The sequence below is a fragment of the Triticum aestivum genome, chromosome 2D, assembly GCF_018294505.1.
Source record: "Triticum aestivum cultivar Chinese Spring chromosome 2D, IWGSC CS RefSeq v2.1, whole genome shotgun sequence".
Classification (NCBI taxonomy): Eukaryota; Viridiplantae; Streptophyta; class Magnoliopsida; order Poales; family Poaceae; genus Triticum; species Triticum aestivum.
The window spans coordinates 335,836,072-335,851,519 of NC_057799.1; the positions used below are offsets into that span (position 1 = coordinate 335,836,072).

The following is a 15,448-nucleotide window of genomic DNA, read 5'->3' on the forward strand; positions in this document are numbered from 1 at the left end:
CTACCCATAGATTCATCAAAATAAGCGAACAACACATGGAAACAGAATCTGTCAAAAACAGGACAGTCTGGAGTAATCTGGAAGTTTAGTATACTTCTGTAACTCCAAAAATTCTAAAAAATATATTTAAAATTTAAAAAAATTGTACAGAAGTTTCAGAACCATTTGACTTTCCAGTAAAAAACGTAAATTCACGCGCTACAGCCAAAGTTTCTGTTTTCGTACTGCACAAAGTAAACAAGCAATCTAATCATCCTAAAACCAAAGCTGGGCACATTATTTTTATAATACAATGGATATATACAAGGGGATAATTATTTTTAGAGAAACTTCCATGAATTTTTTTACATTGTTTCCATCAGCATGAACACAAGTGTTCAAGGTCGACCCTCACTTCTCCAATGCATAACCTTCCAATCACTTCTCTTATTGAAAAACTTTTTAGGCATGAGAGGCAAGTAATTGTATTTTCATTCTTTTAGAAAAAAATTGTATGATTCACCCACAACTAAGCAAAAATAAAAAGGGAAAACAAAAACTACTTAGTTAAGAAAGCATACACGAAAATATCAACCCCAGGCTATTGCTCCCCGGCAACGGAGCCAGAAAAGAGCTTCATAATCCCCAAGTGCAGGGAATCATCGTAGCAATTCCCAAAGGTGGAAGTGATAAGTATGGAGTGTCGAACCCACAAGGAGCTAAAGGTAAGATCAATATTCTCTCAAGTCCTATCTGCCATTGATACGACTCTACGTACACCGAACGTTTGCTTCCAACTAGAAACGAGAAATAAAATTACGTTGTGGGTATGAAGAGGATAACTTTGCATGGTATCAGAGAGCTAAAATATAAAAGTAGGTGCTGTTATCATAAAGTTAGAATATATTACTAAATATTATAAATAGCGAGTGTGAAATAATGATGGGTCGGTGTGCGGAATTATCCTAGGCAGTCGTTAACAAGACCGGTAGTCGTCATTGCAATTTCATATGAGGGAGAGGCATAAGCTAACATACTTTCTCTTCTTGGATCATATGCACTTATGATTGGAACTCTAGCAAGCATCCGCAACTACTAAAGATCATTAAGGTAAAACCCAACCATAGCATTAACATATCAAGTCCCCTTTATCCCATACGCAACAACCCCCTTACTCGGGTTTATGCTTTTGTCACTCAAGCAATCCACTATAAGCGAATCATGAATGTATTCCAACACCCTACAGCGGGAATCCCGCACGCTTGCGCGACATGGAGGGCACAATAGGACAACACCAAAATAAAACATACAACTCATACCAATGTAGATCATCAATCAACCAAAGACAAAGGATATATACTCAAAACATCATAGGATGGCAACACATCATTGGATCATAATATGTGGCATAAAGCACCATGTTCAAGTAGTGATTACAGCGGGGTGCGGGAGAGTGGACTGCGTAAAAGAGATGAGGATGGTGATGTTGATGAAGACGATCACCGCGACGATGATTCCCCTCCCGATGGCACTCCGGCGCCACCGAGAGAGAGGAGGAGAGGTTCTCCCCCTTGTGCTTCCTCCTCCATGGCCCCCGGTGATGATGGCCCCTCCGAGATCCTCCTCCATGGCCCCGGTGATGATGGCCCCCTCCGGCAGGGTGCTAGAGAGGGCCTAGATTGATTTCTCGTGGCTACAGAGGCTTGCGGCGGCGGAACTTCCGATCTCGGTTATTTTTTGGAGGTTTGGGTATTTATAGGAGAGGTTGGCATCGAGAACAAGCCAGGGGACCCACGGGAAGTCCACGAGGCACAGGGGCGCGCCCTAGGGGGTGGGCGCGCCCTCCACCCTCGTGGGGCCCACGGCCTCCCCTCCGGTAACTCTTCGTTCCAGTAATTTTTATATTTTCTAGAAAAATTCTCCGTTGATTTTCATCGCATTCCGAGAACTATTTCTGCACAAAAACACCACCACGGTAGTTTTGCTGAAAACAGCGTCAGTCCGGGTTAGTTCTAATCAAATCATACCAAAATCATATAAATCTATTGTAAACATGGCGTGAATACTTCATAAATTATAGATACGTTGGGGACGTATCAGGGAGCTCAGCGGGAAAGTACATGCCGGGGCCTGCCTTCATTCGCTTGTTCTGTCCTGCTGATGGCTCAACGGATGGCTGAGTTAATTGAAGCACAAAGGTACCTGGTTCCACAGGCAACTTGAGGGCATTGTGTTTTGACAGGTCGTCGGCAATGTTGTTCTCTGCTCGGGGAACATGCTCTTCTTGTAGACCGTCAAAACGCTCTTCCAACTTCCTCACTTCATCCACATAGGCCTCCATCAATGGGCTATTGTAATCCTTGTTAACTTGCTTGACGACGAGCTACGAATCACCTCTGATGATGAGCTTCCTGATTCCGAGGTCTGTCGCGGTCCTGAGGCCGGCAAGCAATCCCTCGTACTCCGCCATGTTGTTTGTTGATTTTTCTCGGGGAAAGTGCATCTGGACTACGTACTTGCGGCGCTCTCCGGTGGGTGAGATGACACTACAAGAAATATGTCAACTTGCGACCATCACTATTGGTCACTGAAAGGTCATTGTTTTTCATTTGCGACCTTTTTGTGACCAAAAACAGAAGGTCAAAAGCTGGCAGTCGTAAACTGAAATTAATGACCTTCTCTGTGAGAAGGTCGTAGACGTTTACGACCAAAAGAAAAGGTCGTGGAACCCATGACCTTTTGTTTTGGTCACTGGCTATCTGCCCAGGCCACGTCGGATCCGACGTGGCAATCTGACATGGCAAAATTGTTACCAATTGAAAAGGTCGTTGATAAGATTCAGCCCGGTCCGATTAGGTGTCTATATGGGCCGAGCCCATTAATTCAGCCCATTTATGATTTTTTTCTGCCAATTTTGGTCAACTGCTTTGGGCATTTGCGGTCCATTTTAAATTTGGGCCTCACGATTTTTACAGTGCATTTAATTTTTGGGCCTTGGCCTTTTTGCGGTCCAATTTTTGGAACTTGGCTCTGTGCGATCTAATTCTTTTTGGGCTGTAGCCATTTCGACCAGTTTTTCATTTGGGCCAATAGACATTTCGGCCAGTTTTTAATTTGGGCCACGCCTCTTTATTTCAAATACAATTTACAGCACAGACATAGAATCAACCCAAATTCAATACCAATATATTCTCTTTTTGACCACTTTCAATCCAAGAATACATTTCAAGTAAACATAGAATAATATTCCAAGGATTTGTACATATATCCTAGCATTTGAATAATAAGTTCACCAAGCAAATATGCACCAAATTCTCACCAAGATCAACAATACATCCAAATTCCCAGAAAATACGGCATTACAACAAACATATAAAGCAAGTCGTTGACTTGGACTTCCAGCTTCTTCAAAAAAATCAGCACATAACTCTCCTGCAGATGAGAAGAAAAGCCACATGTTCAGTCTCGATATGGGTAATATATGCTAAAAATAAATCCAAGAACCGTGCAAGAGCCTAGGTTTTACTATCATTTGGACACCCAGATAGGCGATCCTTCCTTACCTAATGTGTGCAAGTCCAAATAAATTAATGAACAATCCATTTTATAGAGCAAATGATATGCCCCCCTTTTATCTAAAAATGTACTGTATGCTAGTGACAGAACAAGGGGTAAGACTGTTATGATATGCCAGATTGCCAACAACAGTGCTTACATGCATCTTCATATTTCGAAAGGTAACATGCATCACATCAAAAAATTGTAAGCATTGAACCTACATCATATCTACAGTAACATCACCAATCAGGTTGCATGTGTATGCTAGAAATCAAGAATCAAAAGGACTTCAGCTTGTTTCGAATATCTTGCCTTTGTTGCTCCCAGTTCAATAAAGAAATAGTCGAGCAGTGAGCGCTTCGCCTCATGGACTTGGCAGTGCACAATAGATTTCGGAATGGAGCATAAATAGAATACCTGGAAAAGAACAATAAAGAGCTATACAGTTAAGTAAGCATCCTTGGCTGTACAAATAAGTGGAGGGAACAAGAAAGCTACACAGTCTAGAATTTCTGTTGAGAAACAGTAACTTGATGTAAAGTCGCTTGAAAATAGAAAACACCTTACAAGCTTGTGAAGCTTACCATGATTTCAAAAGCATGGGTTATGTAATCTTTTATGCCATCCTCCCAAAATTTGGCTGGATGATTTTGCAACTGTAGTTGTACCCAGCGGCTCAAAATATAAACATATAGATGAGTTCTTCTCACATGTCACCAGAGGCAAATAGCAATACACATAAATGAATGAATAGGGGCATATTCTACAGCAAGATGAACCGGCAGAGATATATCTTGTAGCCTACAACAATCATGTTAGAAACCACAAAGATACAATTACAAGGCTCGCACCGAAACAAAAAATTTGTGTAGTGGCTTCAAGTAAATTAGTGGACAAAAATTTCAGACTGAATATGAAGCATTCTCCATGGACAGAAATTTCAGGCTTTCTTAACATTTCCATTAACAACAAATTGATACACCAGACAATGCTATCAGGTATCACAACAGCATAGACACACAACATAAACAAGGGTATATAACCACACACACGGCAAATACACATTAGAATGAGGCGAAACTAGAATGTTCCGACTTATAATCCACATACATAGACACTTACTGGAATCTGCAAATGCTTAGACTAGAATGAGAACAAAAGAAAACAGAACCTATCTATGCAGCAGAGAGAGAGAGATAGCAGGGGAGGAGGACCTATGGACCAACTTGCCCTTTACCAAATAGCTCAAGGGGAGCACAGCAGCAGCAGTAGATTGGCCCTGCTTGTTCCCCTTCACACAACTAGATTAGAATAACCTGCAAAAATTTGGATGGATCAGATGCAGAGACGGAGAAGAAGAGAATAGAAGGATGTATACCAAATGGTCACTCCAATGATACAACATCCCACATGGGTAATTCAAAGATGGAGGAAGCAAAATAAAGGGGAAAATTAACTTGATGTTCAGTGACCTCACTACTACAAATTAACTTGATGTTCTACTACTAGACCATTCAAGCTCATGGCCGGGATCGACCAGAATCAGAACATAATAAACATAGAAAACATATGTGGAAATGAGTTTCTATTCAAAACAGCAAATATTCCTAAATGAACAGATTCTAGAATGAACATTCTAGAGCACAGATTCTAGAATGAAACACAACATAGTGTGGCAGAGTATTGAGGTTTTGGGTAATTCTTCAGTGGGCTAACAAAATCATCATGTTCCAGTCAGTGGTGATTTCAGAAATAAACAAAGAAAGTACAACCGCACTGCTCTGACATATGGAGAGAACTACACACAAGCGGGTTAATACCATGCTCAGTAGCTGAAATCCGAGACCAACTAATCATTTTCCATTTGCGACTGACAGATCGACAACGGCATGAAACCACGCGCCACACCTCGGGCCATCGGGCTATCCCGAATCCATGTCGAGATTCCAGACCAAATCGAATCGAAGCAATCCGCATATGGAATAAACAAAGGACGCGAATCAAGCCGGGGAGCGACTGACCAGTGGGCGAAGAACTCGACGACGGCGAACTGCTCCCGCGAGGCCGTGAGGAAGGCGTCCAAGCTGGTGGGGCTGAGGTCCACAGTGTCGTCCCCCTGCGCGGCGGCCCCAGCCCCCGCCTCGTCGCCGACGCCCAGCGACCGAAGGGCGTCCGTGCGCCCCGTGAGGGAGGAGGCGACAGCGCGACGAGGAGGAGGACTCGCCCCGGCGCGGAGGCCATGGGATCGGCAAGGAGCTGGATCTCACCGGTCCGGCACGGCGGGGATCCGGCGATCCGTCTTGCCACACCGTACATCTCAGGAGGAAGGGAGGGAGGTCGCCGGTGGGGGTGGTAGTCGGCTAGTGGCGGGATTGGAGAGGAATCGGGGGAGGGAGAGGAATTGAGTGGATCTCCAGCCAGGGAGGGAAGGGGAGGTGGAGGCCATGGTTGTGGTCGCCGACGATGTTGAAGTGGTGAGTGCCGCCACAGGAGAGAGAGAGAGAGAGGGGACGCTAGAGAGAGGTGGCCATGGCGTCGATCTAGGGTTTCGGTGTGGAGAGAAGGAGAGGGTGGAGTGGAAGGCGGAGGTCGCCGACGGGTATGAAGTAGAGGATGTCGACCGGGCAGTGGAGGAGTGGGGGAGGAGGTTGCCGGCGGGGCTGGGGCTGGGTTTGGGGGAGTGGAGATCGGCGGCGGGGCCGGGTTTGGGGTTGCGGGAGAGGAGAGGATGGATCTGGGGGACCGAGGGGAGGGCGGAGTGGGTGAGTGGGGGTGGCGGTGGGTGGGGATCTGGGGGATCGAGCAGAGGGTGGGTGGGTTTTGGTTTTTGATTCTCGGGAGAAGCTCCACCGTTGGATGGATGCGTGATGGATGACTCAGATTGCGTCCAATTTGGTGATCCGCGTGAAAGCGGTTCCTCGCGTCTCATTGGCTGGCTATCTCGCACTTGAATCTCAAAATTTTGGACCCAAAACTTTGAATTTTTTTAAACATAAGAATGGCATAGTTTGTCCAAATGATCTCGTTTTTTTCATAAGTGTGCATCTTAGATGGCAAACAATGCCATAGTTGGACGGCTTTCATTTTATTTGCACAAAAAGATGATTTTCCATTTTTCGAGTGCATAAAAAGGTTTTTTTGTGAAGAATCTACCAAATATTTGTTTCAAAATAGCACAACTCCATTTTTCAAAAATATTAGACCACATTTTATGTAAAATTGACCAAATAGTTACATGTCAAAAGGTTTTGATCCACCTCTTATAAAAAAAACAAATTTCACCCATTAAGTAGGAAGCGGGGAAAATTTGAACAAAAAATTGTTCAAATGATTCCATATTGTGCACAAGGGTGCATATTGGAATGGCAAACAATGTTGCATAAGGAAGTTTTCATTTTCTTTCGACGAAAAAAATCATTTTCCATTTTCCGAGTACCCAAAATGAGTTTTTTTGTGAAGGACCTACCAAATAATTGTTGCAAATTTGGACCAAATCAATTTTATAAAATACTAGGCCATATTTAATGCACAATTGACCAAATGGTTGGGTGTCACAAGCTTTGATCCTCCTATGGTGAAAAAGACAAATTTCTGCCGATTCAGTTGGAAGCGGGTCAAATTTGAACTGCAGCGGCCTCGTAGTTTGCTCTATATTTTTTTCCAAAAATCATTTTTAGGTACAAAAGTATCTATTTAATCAGAGAAACACCAAAAAAATTCCAAGATTCAACCACTAGCTAGGAACGGTCAAGCCGGCCGTTTTGACCGCATTTTGAAACGGGCATAAAAAATTTAAAAAAATCAAAAAAATGCAAACCCTTCGCATTGTGTCATATATGTGGCCAAGTTACCAGGAAAAATAATAAACTTGTAATACCATAATTTTAAAAAAAGTGTTCTCGGAAACGAGCTATCATGTGTGGAGATCAATGGCTTTCAAGCCAAATGATCTATCTTATGGCCACATTCATGGCATTGTTTGTTGAAATGATCTCATATTGTGCACACGGGTGCATATTGGAATGGCAAACAATGTTGCCTAAGGAAATTTTCATTTTCTTTGGACGAAAAAATCATTTTCCACTTTTCGAGTGCCCAAAATGAGGTTATTTTGTGAAGAACCTACCAAATAATTGTTGCAATTTGAACCAAATCAATTTTATAAAATACTAGGCCATATTTAATGCACAATTGACCAAATGGTTGGGTGTCACAAGCTTTGATCCACCTCTGGTGAAAAACACAAATTTCTCCCTGGCAGCTCTTTCTTTAAAGCCATTAAGCGAGGCATATAGTGCTCAAGTAGTGAATCCACCCGGATCCCAAGGTATATCAAAGCCAATTTTAATTAGCAATGATTTGTGATTTAGTAGTGAGCGCAAAGTAACATATATCATGCAACAACGAAGTCTAACTCTCTTCCTATGCATCGTCATGTCATAAAAGAACAATTCATGCACACATAGTAAAGGCCAATGCATAGTATAAACAGTTTCTTGCAAGTTTATCATGTTGGAAACATAGAGAGGCGGAGATATAGTTCCTCCCTCATAATAAGTGCAAGTAGGAACAGCAAGCACATGCATATTATATCTATCAAAATAATCATGTGCAACGGTAAAAGGCAACCCATCAATATAATCCTTAATAAAGGCAAACTTCTCCGATATAGTGTAGTCGGGAGAATTCAAAAAGATAATAGACTATCATGCGTGGGTGCAATAGCAACAATTTCATGTTTAACATAAGGAACTATAGCAAGTTCATCTCCATAAGCATAATTCATATTGGCATCTTGGCCACAAGCATAGCAAGCATCATCAAAAAGGGATATTTCAAGAGAATCAACGGGATCATAACAGTCATCATAGCAATCATCCTTCGGTAAGCACGAAGGGAAATTAAACAATGTATGAGTTGAAGAGTTACTCTCATTAGAAGGTGGGCACGGGTGATCAATCTGCTCTTCCTCCTTTTGTTCTTCGCTCTCCTCCTCATCTTTTTCATCCAATGAGCTCACAATGTCATTAATTTCTTCTTCCATAGACTCCTGCAAAATATTAGTCTCTTCTTGGACAGCAGAGACTTTCTCAATAAACGCATCAATATCGGCATTGTATTCATAATTCTCATAGAAATATTTAAGGATAGCTAAATTTTCAGGTCTATAAACTGAATCATCAAAATCTTGAAATTCTTTAAACAAAGATTCAATTTCACATGCACCCTTAAAAGCAACAAATTCTCATATTCGTTCCACATCATAGTAATCATATATACCTCTAGCATAAGAAGCCAAGGTTTCATTATCAGTAAATTTGCATGAAAAGGGAAGGTGTGGAGCCTTCATCCTAGAGCAACAAGTATAATCATATCTCAAGCATAGTTGCCTAGCATACCACTTCAACATATAAATTTGATCCCATAATAGTTTCCCTTTTTGAGTCAAGCAATAAACCCTAAAGTATTCACATTGATCCAACGTGTCTCCCAGTACAAAATTGAATGGGGTTTTCTCGGGATTATCAAAGTAGTACATAATATCTTTCACATAATGAGCATCGAGGGTTTTAGGAGGTTTCCCATCTCCATGACTAGTAAGTAAACCTAATTTTTTTGGTATTTCGTGTTCCATATCCATAACTAAAGATAGAGAACAACTAAGAACAGCCAATAAAAATTACTTAGTGATAAAGCAAACAAGCACACACGAGAATATTCACCCCACGCTATAAGTCCCCGGCAACGGCGCCAGAAAAAGGTCTTGATAACCCACAAGTATAGGGGATCAATTGTAGCCTCTTTCGATAAGTAAGAGTGTCGAACCCAACGAGGAGCTAAAGGTAGAACAAATATTCCCTCAAGTTCTATCGACCACCGATACAACTCTATGCACGCTTAACGTTCGCTTTACCTAGAACAAGTATGAAACTAGAAGTACTTTGTAGGTGTTTTTGGATAGGTTTGCAAGATAATAAAGAGCGCGTAAATAAAATGTAGGGGCTGTTTAGATAAAGAAGCAATAAAATTAGTATAGCGAGTGTGGAAAAGTGGTGGTAGGAGTTGCGAAATTGTCCCTAAGCAATTGACTGCGTTACTAGACCGATAGCAAGTTTTATGTGGGAGAGGCCACTGCTAGCATGTCATCCCTGACTTGGAATTCTATGCACTTATGATTGGAACTATTAGCAAGCATCCGCAACTACTAACGTTCATTAAGGTAACACCCAACCATAGCATTAAGATATATTGGCCCCCCTTCAATCCCGTCTGCATTAATTTCTATGCTAGGTTGAAGCTTCTGTCACTCTTGCCCTCCAATACATAGTCCTATCAACATACAACTAACCCTATGGTATGATCCACGCGCGCGCTCATATGATGGTCACCAAAGGGCAGCAACATAACCACAAGCAAATTAAACCAATCATAGCAATTCATCAATTACTGATAGGACAACGAAAATCTACTCACACATCATAGGATGGCAACACGTCATTGGATAATAATATGAACCATAAAGCACCATGTTCAAGTAGAGGGTACAGTGTGTTGCGGGAGAGTGGACCGCTGTAGATAGATGGGGGAAGGTGATGGAGATGTTGGTGAGGATGATGGAGGTGTTGGTGTAGATCGCGGTGATGATGATGGCCTCGGCGGCGTTCCGGCGCCATCGGAAGCGAGGGGGAGAGATCCCCCCTTCTTCTTCTTCTTCTTATTCTTCTTCTTCTTCTTCTTCTTCCTTGACCTTCTCCCTAGATGGGAGAAGGGTTTCCCCTCTGGTCCATGGTCTCCATGGTGTGGGAGGGGCGAGAGCCCCTCCGAGATTGGATCTGTCTCTCTGTCTCTCTCTGTTTCTGCACTGGCTGATTCTGCCCTTTCACCGTTTCTTATATATCTGGAGATCTGTAACTCCGATTGGATTGAAACCTTTGCCCAGATTTTTCTCCAAAAATTAGCTTTCTTGCGGCCAAAGAAGAGCAGCAACCGCCTTACGGGGTCCCACGAGGGTCAGGGGCACGCCCAGGGGGGCAGGCGCGCCCCCTGCCTCGTGGCCCCCTCGGGCACCGTCTCGCGTTGATTCATCTTCCCATATTTCACAAATATTCCAAAAATATTCTCCGTCCGTTTTTATCCCGTTTGGACTCCGTTTGATATGGGGTTTCTGCGAAACATAAAAATGCAACAAACAGGAACTGGCACTGGGCACTGGATCAATATGTTAGTCCCAAAAATAGTATAAATAGTTGCCAAAAGTATATGAAAGTTGTAGAATATTGGCATGGAACAATAAAAAATTATAGATACGACGGAGACGTATCAGCATCCCCAAGCTTAATTCCTGCTCGTCCTCGAGTAGGTAAATGATAAAAAAGATAATTTTTGATGTGGAATGCTACCTAGCATAATCTTGATCATATATCTAATCATGGCATGAATATTAAGACACGAGTGATTCAAAGCAATAGTCTTTCATTCGACATTAAGACAATAATACTTCAAGCATACTAATAAAGCAATCATGTCTTTTCAAAATAACATGGCCAAAGAAAGTTATCCCTACAAAATCATATGGTCTGGCTATGCTCCATCTTCACCACACAAAAAATTCAAATCATGCACAACCCCGATGACAAGCCAAGCAATTGTTTCATACTTTTGATGTTCTCAAACCTTTTCAACTTTCACGCAATACATGAGCGTGAGCCATGGACATAGCACTATGGGTGGAATAGAATATGATGATGGAGGTTGTGTGGAGAAGACAAAAAAGGGATAAAGTCTCACATTGACGCGGCTAATCAACGAGCTCTGGAGATGCCCATCAATTGATGTCAATGTGAGGAGTAGGGATTGCCATCCAATGGATGCACTAAGAGCTATAAGTGTATGAAAGCTCAAACTGGAAACTAAGTGGGTGTGCATCCAACTTGCTTGCTCATGAAGACCTCGGGCATTTGAGGAAGCCCGCCATCGGAATATACAAGCCAAGTTCTATAATGAAAATTCCCACTAGTATATGAAAGTGATAACTCAAGAGACTCTCTATATGAAGAACATGGTGCTACTCTGAAGCACAAGTGTGGTAAAAGGATAGTAACATTACCCCTTCTCTCTTTTCTCTCATTTTTTTATTTTTTTTCTTTTTTTGGTGGGCTTCTTTGGCCTCTTTTTTTATTTGGGCTTCTTTGGCCTCTTTTTTTTTAAAGTCTGGAGTCTCATCCCGACTTGTGGGGGAATCATAGTCTCCATCATCCTTTCCTCACAGGGGCAATGCTATAATAATGATGATCATCACACTTTTATTTACTTACAACTCATTATAACAACTCGATGTCTAGAACAAAGATATGACTCTATATTAATGCCTCCGACGGTGTACCGGGATGTGCAATGATCTAGCGTAGCAAAGATTAAAAAAATGGACAAGCCATGAAAATATCATGCTAGCTGTCTTACGATCATGCAAAGCAATATGAAAATGAATGCTCAAGTCATGTATATGATGATGATGGAAGTTGCATGGCAATATATCTCGGAATGGCTATGGAAATGCCATAATAGGTAGGTATGGTGGCTGTTTTGAGGAAGATATAAGGAGGCTTATGTGTGATAGAGCATATCGTATCACGGGGTTAGGATGCACCGGCGGAGTTTGCACCAACTCTCGAGGTGAGAAAGGGCAATGCACGTTACCGAAGAGGCTAGCAATGATGGAAGGGTGAGAGTGCGTATAATCCATGGACTCAACATTAGTCATAAATAACTCAAATACTTATTGCAAAAATCTATTAGTCATCGAAACAAAGTACTACGCGCATGCTCCTATGGGGATAGATTGGTAGGAAAAGACCATCGCTCGTCCCTGACCGCCACTCATAAGGAAGACAATCAATAAATAAATCATGCTCCGACTTCATCACATAACGGTTCACCATACGTGCATGCTACGGGAATCACAAAATTCAACACAAGTATTTCTACAATCCACAACTACCCACTAGCATGACTCTAATATCACCATCTTTATATCGCAAAACTATTGCAAGGAATCAAATGTATCATATTCAGTGATCTACAAGTTTTATGTAGGATTTTATGACTAACCATGTGAATGACCGATTCCTGTCATCCCTCTAAATAGATATAAGTGAGGAAAGAGAGTTTAATTCTTTCTACAAAAGATATGCCCACGCTCTAACAAATATAAGTGAAGCAAAAGAGCATTCTACAAATGGCGGTTTTCTATGTCTAGGGAAACAGGCAATCCAAACTTCAAATGATATAAGTGAAGCACGTGAAGCATTCTATAAAGCTGTACTCAAAAGACATAAGTGAAGTGCAATGAGCATTCTATAAATCAACCAAGGACTATCTCATACCAGCATGGTGCATCAAAGAAAAGTGAAAACTAAATGCAAAAGACGCTCCAAGATTTGCACATATCGCATGAACGAAATGAATCCGAAAACATACCGATATTTGTTGAAGAAAGATGGGATGCCTTCTGGGGCATCCCCAAGCTTAGACGCTTGAGTCTCCTTGAATATTTACTTGGGGTGCCTTGGGCATCCCCAAGCATGAGCTCTTGCCTCACCTTCTTCTCCTCACATCGATACATCCTCGATCTTCGAACACTTCATCCAAACAAAACTCAACAGAAAACTCGGTAAGATCCGTTAGTAAAGCAAATCACTACTCTAAGTACTGTTGCAAACCAATTCGTATTTTGTTTTTCATTGTAGCTACTTTAATATAACTTTTCCATGTCTTGATCCACTGATAGGAATTGATAGTTTCATCAAAACAAGCAAACTATGCATCAAAAACAGAATCTGTCTAAAACAGAACAGTCTATAATAATCTGAACATTCACCGTACCAATGGTACTCCAAACATTCTACCAAAATTACGAAAAATAAACAATTTGTATAGAAAGACAGTGCAAAAAGTTTCAGAACAATTTGACGTTCCAGTAAAAAATGTAAAATCGCGCACTACAGCCAAAGTTTCTGTCCTGCACCGCACAAACCAACAAGCATTGTAAACATCCTAAAGGAAAATCTTGGTACATTATTTTTATAATACAATGGAATTTTACAAGGAGATAATTATTTTTGTTGAAAAGTTTCTGTAATAAAGATTCAAAAAGTTTCTGTGAGCATGAGCAAAGTTCAAGGAGCTCCCCCACTTCAACAATGCTTGTCTCTTTCACTTTCACTTTCCTTTTTAAAAGGTTTTAGGTTCCCCTCTTTATTTTTTTGTTTTTAAACTATATGAGAGCACTCAACAGAAATAAGTGACTCTCTAAAACTTCTGGGTTGTCTCCCTGGCAGCGCTTTCTTTAAAGCCATTAAGCTAGGCATATAGTGCTCAAGTAGTGAATCCACACGGATCCCAAGGTATATCAAAGCCAATTTTAATTAGCAATGATTTGCGATTTAGTAGTGAGCACAAAGTAACATATATCATGCAACAAGGAAGTCTAACTCTCTTCCTATGCATCGGCATATCATAAAAGAACAATTCATGCACACATAGTAAAGGCCAATGCAAGTATAGAGAGGTGGAGATATAGTTCCTTGCAATTTGCCTGAGCTCGTTCCCGAAGGACTTGACGTTGGTCGCAACGGGCTCGCGGGTCAGACGACGCCGTAGAAACGTTGTCGCGGGTGTCGGCCCGGCGAGTCGGCGGCTGCTGTCGCAGCAGTGGGGGAGGAGAGTGCACCATGGTCGCAGCGTCTTTGGTCCTCCCACCGCCGGCATGCACCGGCTCGACAGAACGCCGGCTCGAGGGTCCCGCTGGGCTTGGCTCATCTTTTTTGGCGAAGCTGATGAGGCTTCGAATGGTGGCCCTCCACTCGTCGAGCTTCTCCGCTGTTGGAGGGAACTCGAGGAGTAGTTGCATGCGTGCCAATGCTTCCGCTAGCGTGGGTGGCGGCGAAAGCTGCGTGGACCGTGACGCGCTCCAACTTCTAACCACGTTAGAAGGAGCTCTGTCACGGTCTTGCTGTCGTGCGCCATTTCCGCCAGCGTCTGGGCGCGCATGCTGACCTGGTGCGTCTTGAGAGTGTCGCAAAGGGTCTTCCCGCGGAGGTGTTCGGAGGCACCGACGTCGCGGCGTTGCTCGTCACGCGCGGCCTGGGAAGGTCGTGGTGCGGGTGCCGGTTGGGGCGTCCAGGAGGTCGCCGTGCCACCCGTGGGCAGCACGGCCCCGCCCCCGGGCCCAGCGGCGCGCGGCTCGTCGTCTCGGGCACGCACGACGCCGCTCGCCTGGCTCTGATTGCCACAGTGTCATGGATGCTCGCGGGCCGCGACCGCTCCGTCCCCCGCCCGCGCTGAGACGGGTGGTTCGGCCCCAGACGACCGATCGCCGTGATCGCCTTCTTCCTGGGAGACATCGCGACGAAGGAGTCAATGAGTTGACTTCAAAACCGGATTTTCACAACCTCAGCGCCCCCTACCTGGCGTGCCAAAGATGTCGTGGCTTAGGAAACCTATGGGATCACAGGAATCCCTACTACGGTTGGCGGGGCGTGTGGCTGCGCAAAGAGCGGGTCAAGAAGATCAACACGGCGGGATTTTTACCCAGGTTTGGGCCGCAAACGATGCGTAAAACCCTAGTCCTGCTTTGTGTGTATTTAGTGTTCTTGAGCTCTTGAACTAGCTGCAGTGCATGCCCAGTCCAAAAAGTCCGAAATCCTTTCTCAGTATGCCTCGGGCCTCCTTTCATATGTCAAAGGGGTTGCCATAGTGGAACACAGGAGGTGGAAAGTACGTACAGTGTACAAGTTTATCTCCTGACATCATAGGAAAAACGCATTTAATGTGCCGCCTATGTGTCCTCTTGCTTTATCGGGGATGGCAAAGAAGCCCGTCCCGTCCATCGCCGCCTCGCCTCGCTTCGACG

The 15,448-nt window shown here is 43.2% G+C and overlaps 1 long non-coding RNA gene across 1 annotated transcript; it reads right to left on the reverse strand.

Moving 5' to 3' along the window:
* Positions 1-3,843: 3,843 nt before the first annotated feature.
* On the reverse strand, positions 3,844-6,286 carry LOC123053032 (uncharacterized). The gene is made up of 3 exons (XR_006425315.1): positions 5,559-6,286; positions 4,122-4,853; positions 3,844-3,954 (listed from the first exon to the last, which is right to left on the reverse strand). It is a non-coding gene; the product is annotated as an uncharacterized lncRNA (long non-coding RNA).
* Between the last annotated feature and the right edge of the window lie 9,162 nt (positions 6,287-15,448).